Raw genomic sequence first — 12,419 nt, 5'->3', positions numbered from 1 at the left:
TCACTGCACTTCATTAATAATTCAGTTGTGATTTACTGGGCACATGTCCTTGGACATGGTGTACATGCCATCCTTTCCTCCCCATAACTGCCCTGGGCATTACTGTCACCATACACAGCTGAGGAAACTATCCTGCTCCTGTCTTCATCTGTCAGATGGTGAGTCTGGCATTCCTGGCTGTCTCACCTCAGTGTCCAGGTCAACTGTGCAGAGGTGTCAGGGCAGAGGTGCTCTGAGAAACCAATAAACACTAGGACTCCATTTTTTTTTTTTTTTCTGCTAGAAGAAAAAGACAGGGTGGAGTTATGCAACTCTAAGTATCTCCAATCAGACCATGGACTCGAGCATGAAAATGTTAGTCACTCCAACTCTTTGTGACCCCATGGACTATAGCCCACCAGCCTCCTATGTCCGTAGGATTCTCTAGGCAAGAATACTGGAGTGGGTAGCCATGCTCTTCTCCAGGGAATCTTCCTGACCTAGATATCGAACTCAGGTCTCCTGCACTGCAGAGCATGAAAAGCCAAAGATAAAATCCTTCCCCTCCTGGCCCCATTTTACAGATAGAAAATGGAGGCTCAGAGAGGAGCAGCCCAAGGTTACATGACAGGTGACAGGGCCCCTTGGCCAGGATTCTGTGCTTCAGGACTGGCTATATACTTGGTGGCTGCTGCTGCTGCTAAGTCGCTTCAGTCGTGTCTGATTCTGTACGGCCCCATAGACAGCAGCCTACCAGGCTTCTCCGTCCATGGGATTTTCCAGGCAAAAGTACTGGAGTGGGTTGCCATTTCCTTCTCCATACTTGGTGGAACCTAGGGTAAAATGAAAATGTAGGGTCTTGTGTTCAAAATTATTAAGAATTCAAGATGGCAAGAGCAGAGTCTTAAACCAAACATGGGGCCCTTCTAAGTTCCCATTGCCCATTGAAGCCAGTCCTGCTGTGCTTAGATCTTGAAAATCCAGTAATTTCCCTCCATGAGTGTTATCATACCACCCGCTGATTTCCCCAAATTGTCATGGCCAAGCAGTTGACCTCTCAGAGAGGGTATGGAGATACCATCACCCATCAACTGCCTCCAACTCAGCTCATAGGATGTGTCTCTGGACGAGACTGCCAGGCATGTGGGGAGCAGGGACCTACTTCTGCTTGTACCTAATGTCCATCAAGACATTAGACATCATCACAGGCTAATAAGGTCTTGCCCATTGATGCTCAATGTTGTATGACAGCTAATTTCACCAGGGGGCAAATGTCCATTGATAACTGATATTTATCAGCACCCATTGTTCATCCATGACAGCCCTCACCAGTGGCTGATACTCACAAAGGGAGAATGCCCACTGCTGCCCAACATACCCAGTGCCAGGGCTCACAGGTAGCTCACTGCAATGATCATTGCTCTGCATGTCAGTACCTCGTGTCGGTCCATAGCTCAACATCTGGCAACAGCAAATAGCCATCTGGTGAAGTCACATGCCCTGTGTTTATTCTTCTATTTATTTAAGTCCCGGTGGTTGTATTTATGGAGATTAATGTGTTTATTGAGCTGGGTGGGAAATTCTTCCTGTGTTTACAGTGTGATTCCAAAAGCTATTTATTATTTTATTTGGCATACCCATCAGTCAACATATTCTGAATTAGGAACGCAAGCATACATTTATGTTTCTTGATGTATACACGTTCGTATATGTAACGTGTATATATATAGTTATTAAATATAGGAAAGGTACAGAAGGACAGAAAAAGAGAAACTGCTTTAAGGACAGAAGTGTCAAGACACGAAAAATTTTCTAATTAGTTGATTCTTAGAGGCAGCAACTTTTCCAAAACGGAGTTAATAATTCAAGACATCAGCCCCCTTGCTCTGGCAAAGAAGGACACAAAGCCCTACTTTGGGCTGAAAAAAGCTAAGTTCTCAAATCAAGTTAAGTCAGTGACGCAAGTGGCTTAGGGCAGCATAACAAGTGGTTATGGCACAGGCTCTAAAAAGTGGCTGCCTGCGATCAAGGACAGCTCTGTTACTTACAGCTAAGTGAGCTGGGCCAAGCCGCTCAGCTTCTCTCTGAGCCTCAGTTTCCACATTTCCCATATTTCCATAAAATGGAGATACTAGTCACCTCAAAGGGTTGTTACGGGAAATAAGTAAGTCAATGTACGTAGAATACTTAGAACAGTGCCTGCCATATAATAAGTTCCATATAATAAGTGATAGGAAATGCAATTGACTGCTGTGCTGAGCCATTATACGTTGGAGTGGTTTCTTACACGGCAGTGAAAGTGAAAGTCGCTCAGTCGTGTCTGACTCTTTGAGACCCCATGGACTATACAGTGCATGGAATTCTCCAGGCCAGAATACTGGAGTGGGTTGCCATTCCCTTCTCCAGGGGATCTTCCCAACCCAGGGATCAAACCCAGGTCTCCCGCATTGCAGGCAGATTCTTTACCAGCTGAGCCACCAGGGAACACCAAGAATATTGGAGTTGGTAGCCTATCCCTTCTCCAGGGAATCTTCCCAACCCAGGAATCAAACCAGGGTCTCCTGAATTACAGGCAGATGCTTTACCAGCTGAGCTACCAGGGAAGCCCTACATGGCAGTTGATAACCAAAACAAACAAGTCACAGGCTGGGTTCCCCCCTCACACACACACACACCAGCCCTGTGGTCCCTCTTCCACCCCCTGGCTTTCCTAGTGGAAGAATGGCTAACCTAGCCGTGGTATCTGAGCAACCGAAGAGGCAGACACCAAATGACAAAGCCAGACATCCAGAGCCTCCCCTAGGGACCAGGCAGAGAGGCACAGCTGAAAGGAAACACATGTGCCCCCTATTTTAAAGTTTATGGGGCCTGCACATGAGCTCATCATCTCATGTTATATTTTTGCCTCACAGCCACCCAGCAGGCTTGGCCTGTCTCCCCTCAGGCTTGCACTCCCCTCACAGCCCAGACAAGTGACCTGCAGGTCCCCAGACAGACCTACCTCTCACCCTCATCTGTCCGCAGCCACAGCTGGGAACTGGGAGCGTAAAGACCTAGACACACCCTCCTGCAAAGGGACCATCTCCTGCCCTCAGGGCCTTTCCTCCAGACCCAGGGGCTTACAGGCAGAGGACTGAGGAGGCTGGGGGGAGGACAGGCACTGGGCCGGGACAGGTGAGAGCAGTCTAATGAGAACAGGCAAGGGAGGACCCAGTCTGGAACACAGAGGGCCCTGGGGAAGGCGTAGCTTTTTAGCACTTCCCGCAGACTGTGGACAAAGTCATACTTAGCTCAAGCTTTAAAAATAGTCTCCCCACACACAAACACTGTAATTCTCCTGACGGGCCCCACCTGCCGGTAAAATCTGCGTCTGTGCAGACACGTAGGGCGTGGGGACCAAGAGGAGTGCTTGGAGGGAGTGTGGTTTAGGTTTGGAACAGACTCCTCAGGAGTGACTGCGGAGAACTTCCCTTTGCCGACAGGTTCTACAGGAAGACGATGCTTGAAGGAACAGGGTAGGGGGCCATGAATGCTCCCCTGCCTTCACACCTGTCAGCCCGATTACCTCCCCCTTATCCTTCCCCTCTCAGTGTCCCTGCCACCTCCTCTGGGATGCCTCCCTTGACCACCTCTGCCATCCCACTCTAGGTAAGATTAAGTGCATCTCCTCCATGCTCACCTCATCTTCCCTCCAGAGTGACACTCAGCACGTTGATTTTCTGTTTATTTTTCCAGCTTCCACTTTACACTGAGAGCAAGAACTGTGCCTACATTTGCTCTCCAAAGGGTCCCTAGCACCCAAGCTGGGTGCCTGGCACATAACTGGTTATCAACGCACATTCAAAAAATAAAAAATATGTCCATTTTATTGATGGTTAAGTGGAGGCTCAGAGAGGTTAAGGGATTTTTTTTCCTAAGGCTGCACAGCAAATTCAGCAAGAAACCAACTCTTGAGACTTTCAGTTGTGAAACAGGACCCTCCCTCCCCCTGCTTCCCTCCCCATCCCTCAGGTGGCAAGTGTGTGCCCTGATAGGCCTGAACGGGCAGGAGTCCACAGTGAGGATCCACCTCCTCCTCTCCAGCACCCTGACAGGGGCCCACCTCTACTCTGACTTCCACCGGGTGACTAAGTCTGTGCCCTGCCTCACCCACCCCAACAGCAGCCCCACTAGCTATGGGAGGGCAAGTCCCACCTCTCTGAGCCTGCTTTCCCAGCAGAAACGTGAGTCGGAGATCCGGAGGCTCCTTCTAACTGAGGGTCTGGGAACTCCTAGGAAAGAGACTGAAGAAGGCTAGCTGGCCAGCTTTCTGTGTGGCATCAAGCACAAACCTTCACCAAGCACCAAAAAGGCCCAGAAATCTTGTTTTTTTTAAACGTACCAGAGTTTTGAAGTGAAGAGAAAGTCTTTCAGTCGTGTCCTACTCTTTGAGACCCCATGGACTCTAGCCCTCCAGGCTCCTCTGTCTTTGGAATGCTCCAGGCAAGAATACTGGAGTAGTTTGCCATTTCCTTCTCCAGGGGATTTTCATGACCTGGAAGAGGACTGAACCTGGGTCTCCTGCATTGCAGATGGACTCTTTACTAGCTGAGCCACCAGGGAAGGTTCCAGAGTTTTACTTTAGTATTTTACATAAGTTTCTAACTTTCACTATATATTATATTGTGTGTGCGCGTGTGTGATGGTAGTTTCCAAGGTTTAAAAACAAACAAACAAAAATCCAGAGGATTCTACAGCATAATCAGGTCTAGGCAACACTTTAAAGTTTACACAAAACTTTCCTCTCACACCCACACCTCATGTCCTCTTCACAACCTTCTCCTGAGGAAGGTCTATCAGGAACCCACTTCACAGGTGGCGAAAATGATGCCCAGAGAGTGGGTGGCAGAACCTGGGACTTGTAGTCAAAAGACCTATTCCAAACTCTCCTCCCACTTCTCCAGAGTGATTGAACCAGAGTGATTCTGGTTCAAACAAAAAAGAAAGAAAGAAAAAGGAAAAAAAAAAAAAGAAGAATAAGTATAATTACTTGAGACCTGCCCAAATAGCTTGCTGAGCCCTGGCAGAGAGCTAAATCATTTGGTAGGAAGCCCATTCTCTAGGAGGTGGGAGTGAGAGATGACAGGAATAATAAAACTCGCAGACAAAGGCAACAGGCTGCTGAGAGACTGACTCAAACGATTAGGGCAGCCCAGGGGGTGAGCCCCAGGCCTCAGAGCTCAGAATCCGCCCACGCGCACTTTTAAGCCAGCGTTTGTTAGAAAGAAACCACAGTCCTGGCCACAGGGCACCCAGAGGTGGACCAAACCCAGCCCTGGTCCCGGGGGATCCCTGTCGACTCCAATACAAGGCGGCAAGTGACTAAATAGGCGGGACTGGAATGTGCCTTCCCATCTGACAGAGGGACTAACGGAGGATCCGCCCACCCCTCTGGTCCCGGCCAGAACTGAGCTGCCGGCAGAGCTCCGGGCTGAGGCCAGGTCTCTGATCGGCCACCAGAGGGCGCTGCCTGGGACTCCCCCCCGCACCCCACCCCCGCCGCCCTTTGTCCGCGCCTTTTTTCCTGGGTTGCTCTTGCCCAGGCCTAGGGCGGAAGGTGAGTGGGGGCATTCCTACAGGGGAGCTGATTGCGAATAGCAGAAATTGGAAGGAACAGTGGTTTTCGGCAATCTGCAAGGACTCCATTACCTTCATATCTTCCCCTGGATGAAATAACTCCCAGCCTTGTGTTTTACAGAATTTTAAAACGAACATGTATTCAGGTTTTTTTTTTTTTTCAATATAACAAATAGTTGATGTTTATATTAACTATTTATATAAGAATCCGCCTGCAGTGCAGGAGACTGCTTGCAATGCAGGAGACCTGAGTTCTGTCTTTGGGTGGGGAAGATCCCCTGGAGAAGGAAATGGCAACCCACTCCAGTATTCTTGCTTGGAGAATTCCATGGACAGAGGAGCCTGTTGGGTTACAGTGCATGGGGTCACAAGAGTTGGCCACAACTTAGCAACTAAACCAATGCTTATACATGGACTTATTTTATTCTTACTATACAAAATGGGCTTCCCAGGTGACTCAGTGGTAAAGAACCCACCTGCCAATGCAGGAGACATAAGAGATGCGGGTTCAATCCCTGGGTCAGGAAGATCCCCTGGAGAAGGAAATGGCAACCCACTCCAGTATTCTTGCCTGGAAAATCCCAGGGACAGAGGAGCCTGGTAGGCTACGGTCCATGGGGTCACAAAGAGTTGGCCACCACTGAGCATACACATACACACATTATGCAAAAAGGTGTTTGACAGTTGAAAACACTGAAGCTCAAAGAGGTTAAATAATTTATCCAAGGTCGCACAGCAGGAAAGTGACGGATTATAGATTTTAAAAGTAAATCTCTCTGATTCCGGAGCCCAGAAATAAAATAAGTGTATAGAAGGTAAAAGTAGAATACTAACCTTACATAATCAGGAACAGAGGATCCCAGAGTGTCAGTCTCCTTGCTCTTTCCTTAACAAAACCAAGATGGGCTTGGTGGGGACTTCAGAAGGGACTCTGGGTCCCGCAGGCCAGTGATCCAACTGCTTTGACCCAGGCTCCAGCCCAATGCTACAGCCTCTAAGCAGGGTCAATCGGAAGCAGCGTCTGCTCGATGCTGCATGGTGTTTTCCTGGCCAAGGACAGTTACTCTGGGAGGCTCCTCAGTGTGCATTCTTCCCCTCCTTAGGTAACCTTCTCAAAGCTGCTCAGCCATGTGGTCATGGATTTGAACCTGGGTCCTCTGACCTTCCTATCCAGGCGGGTCCTCCCTTTCCCTCACAGGGCCCTGCTCAGCACGGGGTAAGCCCAAAAACGTCTTGTGGGCCACTGCTTATGGCAGATGAGGACACGGCCTAGTCTGTGCCCTAGTCCATGGCTTTCTAATAGGGACTTTAGAGATTTGCTAAAAATATTTGGTTATGTGAGGATTCTCAGACACTAAGGTAGGTCAGTGGGGGAAGGAAATATTTTGTGTCTCAAATCAGGGTGGCAGGGGGAACTTCCCTGGTGGTCCAGTGGCTAAGACGCCACGTTCCCAATGCAGAGGGCCCAGGTTCAATCCCTGGTCAGGGAGCCACAACTAAGAGCTGGCATGCCGCAGCTAAAGAGTCCACGTGCTGCAGCTCAAAGGTCCCGCATGCACAAGTGACGATCGAAGAGCCCGTGTGCTGCAGCTACGACCCAGAGCAGCCAGATAAAATCATTAATATTTTTAAAAAATCAGGGTGGCAGAGAAAGCTGTGGGCACCTTGCATCCCAGTCTCTCCTGCCACTTTTCTAGTTGCATCACCCCAGCCAAGGCATTTTACCCTCTGAGCTCCAGTTACCTGGCAGGAAAGTGGTGACCTTAACAGTGTTTACAGCACATTCTCACCACGCTCAGAGCCCCATCACATGCCTGACCCACTGAGGGACTTAGGTAGCATCAGCTCCTTCCTCCCCTCCCCAAGGCTGAGGTTCAGGGTGAATATCCCAAGACAGGGCCCCACGTCAGTTTTGACTAGTGCCATGTTGGGCAGTTACATCCTGTGACTCTCTTCTGCTGCTGTCCTTACATCGTTAGGTCTAATCTGGAGAGTGAGGACCGGGTCATTATCTCATCGACTACTCAGTTGGGGGCACTGATAAAACAAATGACACCAATGCAAAGTTTAGCCAGAAAATACTCAGGAAGAGGAACTAAAAGGAACAGTACAATGAGTAATGCCCTACAGCCTGAACAGCATGTAATATTTCAAAGCCATTGCATGTCCATGACGTATGTTGATCTTAACAAAAATCTGTGAGGAGCTAGGATGGCATTGTGAGCTCCCTTTACAAAAGAGGAGACCAAGGGTCAGAGAGGAGGAATGGGGTTTGTCCAGGGCCGAATATCCAGTGATAGGAGAGAAAACTCCAGTCCTGGTCCCCAGACCTGGTAAGAACACATAGAAAGACAGGGAAGAAGGAAGCAATATGGGAGCATAGAATCCCCTATGTCTGCCTCCCAGGTTGCCTTTAGTAATGAAAGAATTACAAATTAAAACACAGTGGAGAGCTCATGTGGTTTCTGTTTGTTTCCAGGAGGCGGGCCCTCCTGGGAGGAAGGAGGTGGCAGAAGAGTAGGCTGTTTCATGCCAGCATATTGGCACCAACTTTGCTGAAGAGCAATTTGGCAGTATGTACCCAATACCCTAAAAATTGCCCTGGTAATGCCACTTTTAAAATGTTCTTGGAAAACAATCATGGAGAAGTATAAAATTTAGCTACAAGGTTATTCATCACCTATTGATAATGGCAAAAATATTGAAGACAATCTGAAGATTCATCGATAGGGTAGCTGTGTAAGTAACTTATGTCTAAGGATAGAATATTGGCCACTCATTGAAAATTAAGCTGTACATAGACAAAACCGAAAAGTCAACACTAATCCAAATTTCATACTCTATACAATATTAACTCAAAATGGATCACAGGCCTAAATGTAAAAGATAAACATATGCAAATTTGGGGGGGGGCGGAGAGAAAAGCTTCAAGCCTAAGATCTAGCCAAAAAGATTTTTAGACTTGATAACAAAAGCACAATCCATAAAATAAAAATGGATAATTTAGACCTCGTTAGAATTTTAATTTTTTGCTCCATGAAAGACCCATGAAGAGGACGAGAAGACAAATTATAGATTGGGAGAAAATAGTTGGACACCACATATCTGACAAAGGACTTGTATTAAGAATGCAAAAAAAAAAATCTCAAATCTCAACAGACAAAGAACATCTCAAGTAGAAAATGGGCAAAAAAACAAGAACAGAGATTGCACTGAAGATGATATACAGATGGTAAATAAATATGAAAAGATGTTCAACTTCATTGGCCATCAGTAAAATGTAGATTAAAACCACAGTCAGATACCTCAACACACCTCTCAGAATAGCTAAAATAAAAAAAAAAAACAGTGATGATACCAAATCCTGACAAAGATGTAGAGAAATCAGATCACTTGTACATTGCTGGTGGGAATGCAAAGGGAACGGTCATTCTGGAAAACAGTTTGTTATAAAACTAAACAATGCACTCACCACACACCCCAGCAATCACACTCTTCTGTATTTATCCCAGAGAGATGAACGCTCACGTTCACACAAAATGTGTACACAAATATTCATAAAGGAGATTCACAATAGTCAAGAAATGGAAACAAGTTTTCCAACAAGTTTTCCTGGCTGTCCATTGGTCTTAACCCCTGTAAGGGACACAGGTTCAATCCCTGGCTGGGGAACTAAGATCCTGCATGTCTTGAGATGCAGCTAAATAAATAAATAAAGGCATAGAAATCTCATGCTTTGGGTTGGAACATTCAGTTTTGTTTTGTTTTGTTTTGTTTTAAAAAGAAGGAAACAAATGGGAACAAATGTTCTTCAACAGATAAATAGTTAAACAAATGTGATATACCCACACTATGGAATACTGCATAGCAATATAAAGGAATGAACTCTTGGTATATGCAACAACTTGGGTGGATTTCAAGGGAATTGTGCTATGTTATGGGCTTCCCTGGTTGGCTCAGTAGTGAAAGAATTCGCCTGCAATACAGGAGCTGCAAGAGACTTGGGTTCAATCCCTGGGTCAGGAAGATCCCCTGGAGGAGGGCATGGCAACCCACTCCAGTATTCTTGGCTGGAGAATCCCATGGACAGAGGAGCCTGGTGGGCTTTGGTCCATAGGGTTGCAAAGAGTCAGACAGGACTCAAGCAATTTAGCACTCACACACACATGCTGTGTTATAAAAGATAATCCCAAGGATTATGTGCTGCATGATTCTATTTATTTAATATTCTTGAAGTAACAAAATTATGGAGGACAGATGAGCAGTTGCCAGGGTTTAGTAGTAGGGGAGTGGATATGGTTATAATGGGCAGAGCAGGAGGGAGCCTTGTGGAAATGAAACAATTATGTATATTTATTGTAATGATGGTTACATGAATCTGTATCAGTGACAACATTGCACAGAAGTACACACACAGAATGAGGGCATATAAAACTGGTGAAACCTGAGTACTCGGTAGATGATACCAATGTCTATTTCTTGGTTTTGATACTGTGCTATAGTTGTGCAAAAATATTGCCATTGGAGGAAATCAGGTGAAAGATACACTGGACCTCCCTGTACATCTCTTCCGCTAACTTCCTCTGAATCTATATTTCAGTTCAGTTCAGTTCAGTCGCTCAGTCGTGTCCGACTCTTTGAGACCCCATGAATAAAAAATGTTGTATGAAGCTACAACCCCAGGGGTGAGAGGTGGTGGCTGGCAGGGAGCCTGAGGGAACCCTCTGGGGAGCTGGTAATATTCTGTTCTCTTGATCTGGGTGCTGGTTACACAGATGAGTTTGGCTTATGAAAATTCAATGAGCTGTACATTTATAATCCATGAACTTTTCTGTATCTATATTATACTTCAATAAAGTGTTTCCTTAAAAGTTAAACCTACAGAAGAATATTTAAGGATGTGAGAAAATGTTCATGTATATATAGCTATCTTAAGTGGAAATAAAAGCAGAGGACAAAATAGTATCTATTATTTGATATAATATTTAGTTTAAAAATTATATGAATATATACACACAGAGAAAAGTGAATAAAGAAAGACATGTCCAAATGTTCACATTGGCAGTCTCTGGGTGGTGGAATAATGACTAATTCTAAATTTTCTTTGTTGGTGTTATTCATATTTGCTGTGATAAACATGTTTTACTTTTGAAAACACACACACAAAAAGTCGTTTTATATGCTAATCTTTGATATTTGTATGGAATATCCTAGCTTACAAGTATTATTGTTAGTAACCATGTTCTCAGAAAGATCAGCAAGTGAGAGAGCATTATTCTGGTTTAAGATCAGGCAGGGACTTCCCTGGTGGTACAGTGGGTAAGAATCTGCCTGCCAGTGTAGAGGACACAGGTTTGATCCCTGGTCCAGGAAGATTCCACATGCCTCAGAGCAACTAAGCCCTGGAACCACAACTCCTGAGCCTGGATGATGCAACAACCGAAGCCTGTGGGCCTAGAACCTGTGCTCCGCAACAAGAGAAGCCACCCCAGTGAGAAGCCTGTGCACTGAAACAAAGACCCCGCATACCTAAAAATCAATTAAGTTGAGAAAATTAAAACTTTAAAGAGATTAGGCAGTTGTAGCGCAGGGAGGAGGAGTCACTTATCCAGAGTCTCCAGACATTTACAAATCTGAATGAAGACTAGCTCTCGGGTCTGCCAGCTCTGATCCTGAGCTTTCACCTTCACCACCCTGCTGACGTGAGCAACAGACTACGCTGGGCACCAAGGGGACTTCCAAGGGTGACTGGAATCATAGCCCTCTGAGTCAGACCTCACGTGTCATTCAGTCCAGTACTACATCGTGTCCCCAGATTCCCACCTGGTCCTTACTTGCACACCTCCAGTCAGGGGAGCTGCTTCCATTCTAGAGCTGCTCTAGTGCTCAGTGGACCACCTGGTGTTTCCACTGACCCCAAATCTACACCCACTCCTCCACTCTCCTTCATCCACCTTCACCCTGCCCCTTGGGCTGTACGAAGAGGCATGATCCCCTTTTCATGTGCAGTCCTGAAGAATTCGGGAGATGACAATCTCTCCCTGTCCCTATTTCCTAAGGACAAGGCTCCAAGCTTCTAAATGTTCTAGATCCGGACTCTGAGGCCCAGAGAAACTGAGTGACTTACCAAAGGTCACACAGCAATTTTGATAGGTGATTAATCAGTGGCTGTCGTGGCACAGCATTCTGTTGACTCAACTGACACGGCTGGAGCACTCCGGACACTGGGGGGCCATCTGGGATTTCCCTTTGAGGAGCAGGGGGTAGAAAGGGGACCTAGGAGACATCTTGGTGCCAAACCTCTTCGGGGTCCTGTGGGAGCCAGCATTGCCCTTCCCCCACAGACACCCTGGGGAGCCTGCATGCACACCACCCACACACCTCACTGCCCCGAACTGCCTCTGAAATCCCTCAGGTCTCACGAAACCCAGCTCTGCTCTAGCAGTCCTGAGGGACATGAGTCGGGTGAGAGGAGCTGGGGAAAAGAAGGTGAGGAAGGAAGGAAACAGTTCCTGGTCTCCCACAAGGCATTCTGAAATGACCTTGAACAGGTCACTTCTCCCCTTGGACCTCAGCTTCCTTGTTTGCCAACCAGGACGTGTGTCCCCACCGTCAACCACTTCAGGGCTGCTGTGAGGATCCAGTAAGACCAGGAATAAGGGAGGGAGTCCCTTGGAGTCAATCTTAAGGAAATCAACCCTGAATATTCATTGGAAGGACTGATGCTGAAGCTAAAACTCCAATACTTTGGCCACCCAATGTGAAGAGTCGACTCATTGGAAATACCCTGATGCTGGGAAAGGTTGAAGGCAAAAGGAGAAGAG

This window comes from Bos mutus, chromosome 15 (assembly GCF_027580195.1).
Source record: "Bos mutus isolate GX-2022 chromosome 15, NWIPB_WYAK_1.1, whole genome shotgun sequence".
NCBI lineage: Eukaryota > Metazoa > Chordata > Mammalia > Artiodactyla > Bovidae > Bos > Bos mutus.
This window is presented reverse-complemented; position numbering follows the sequence as displayed.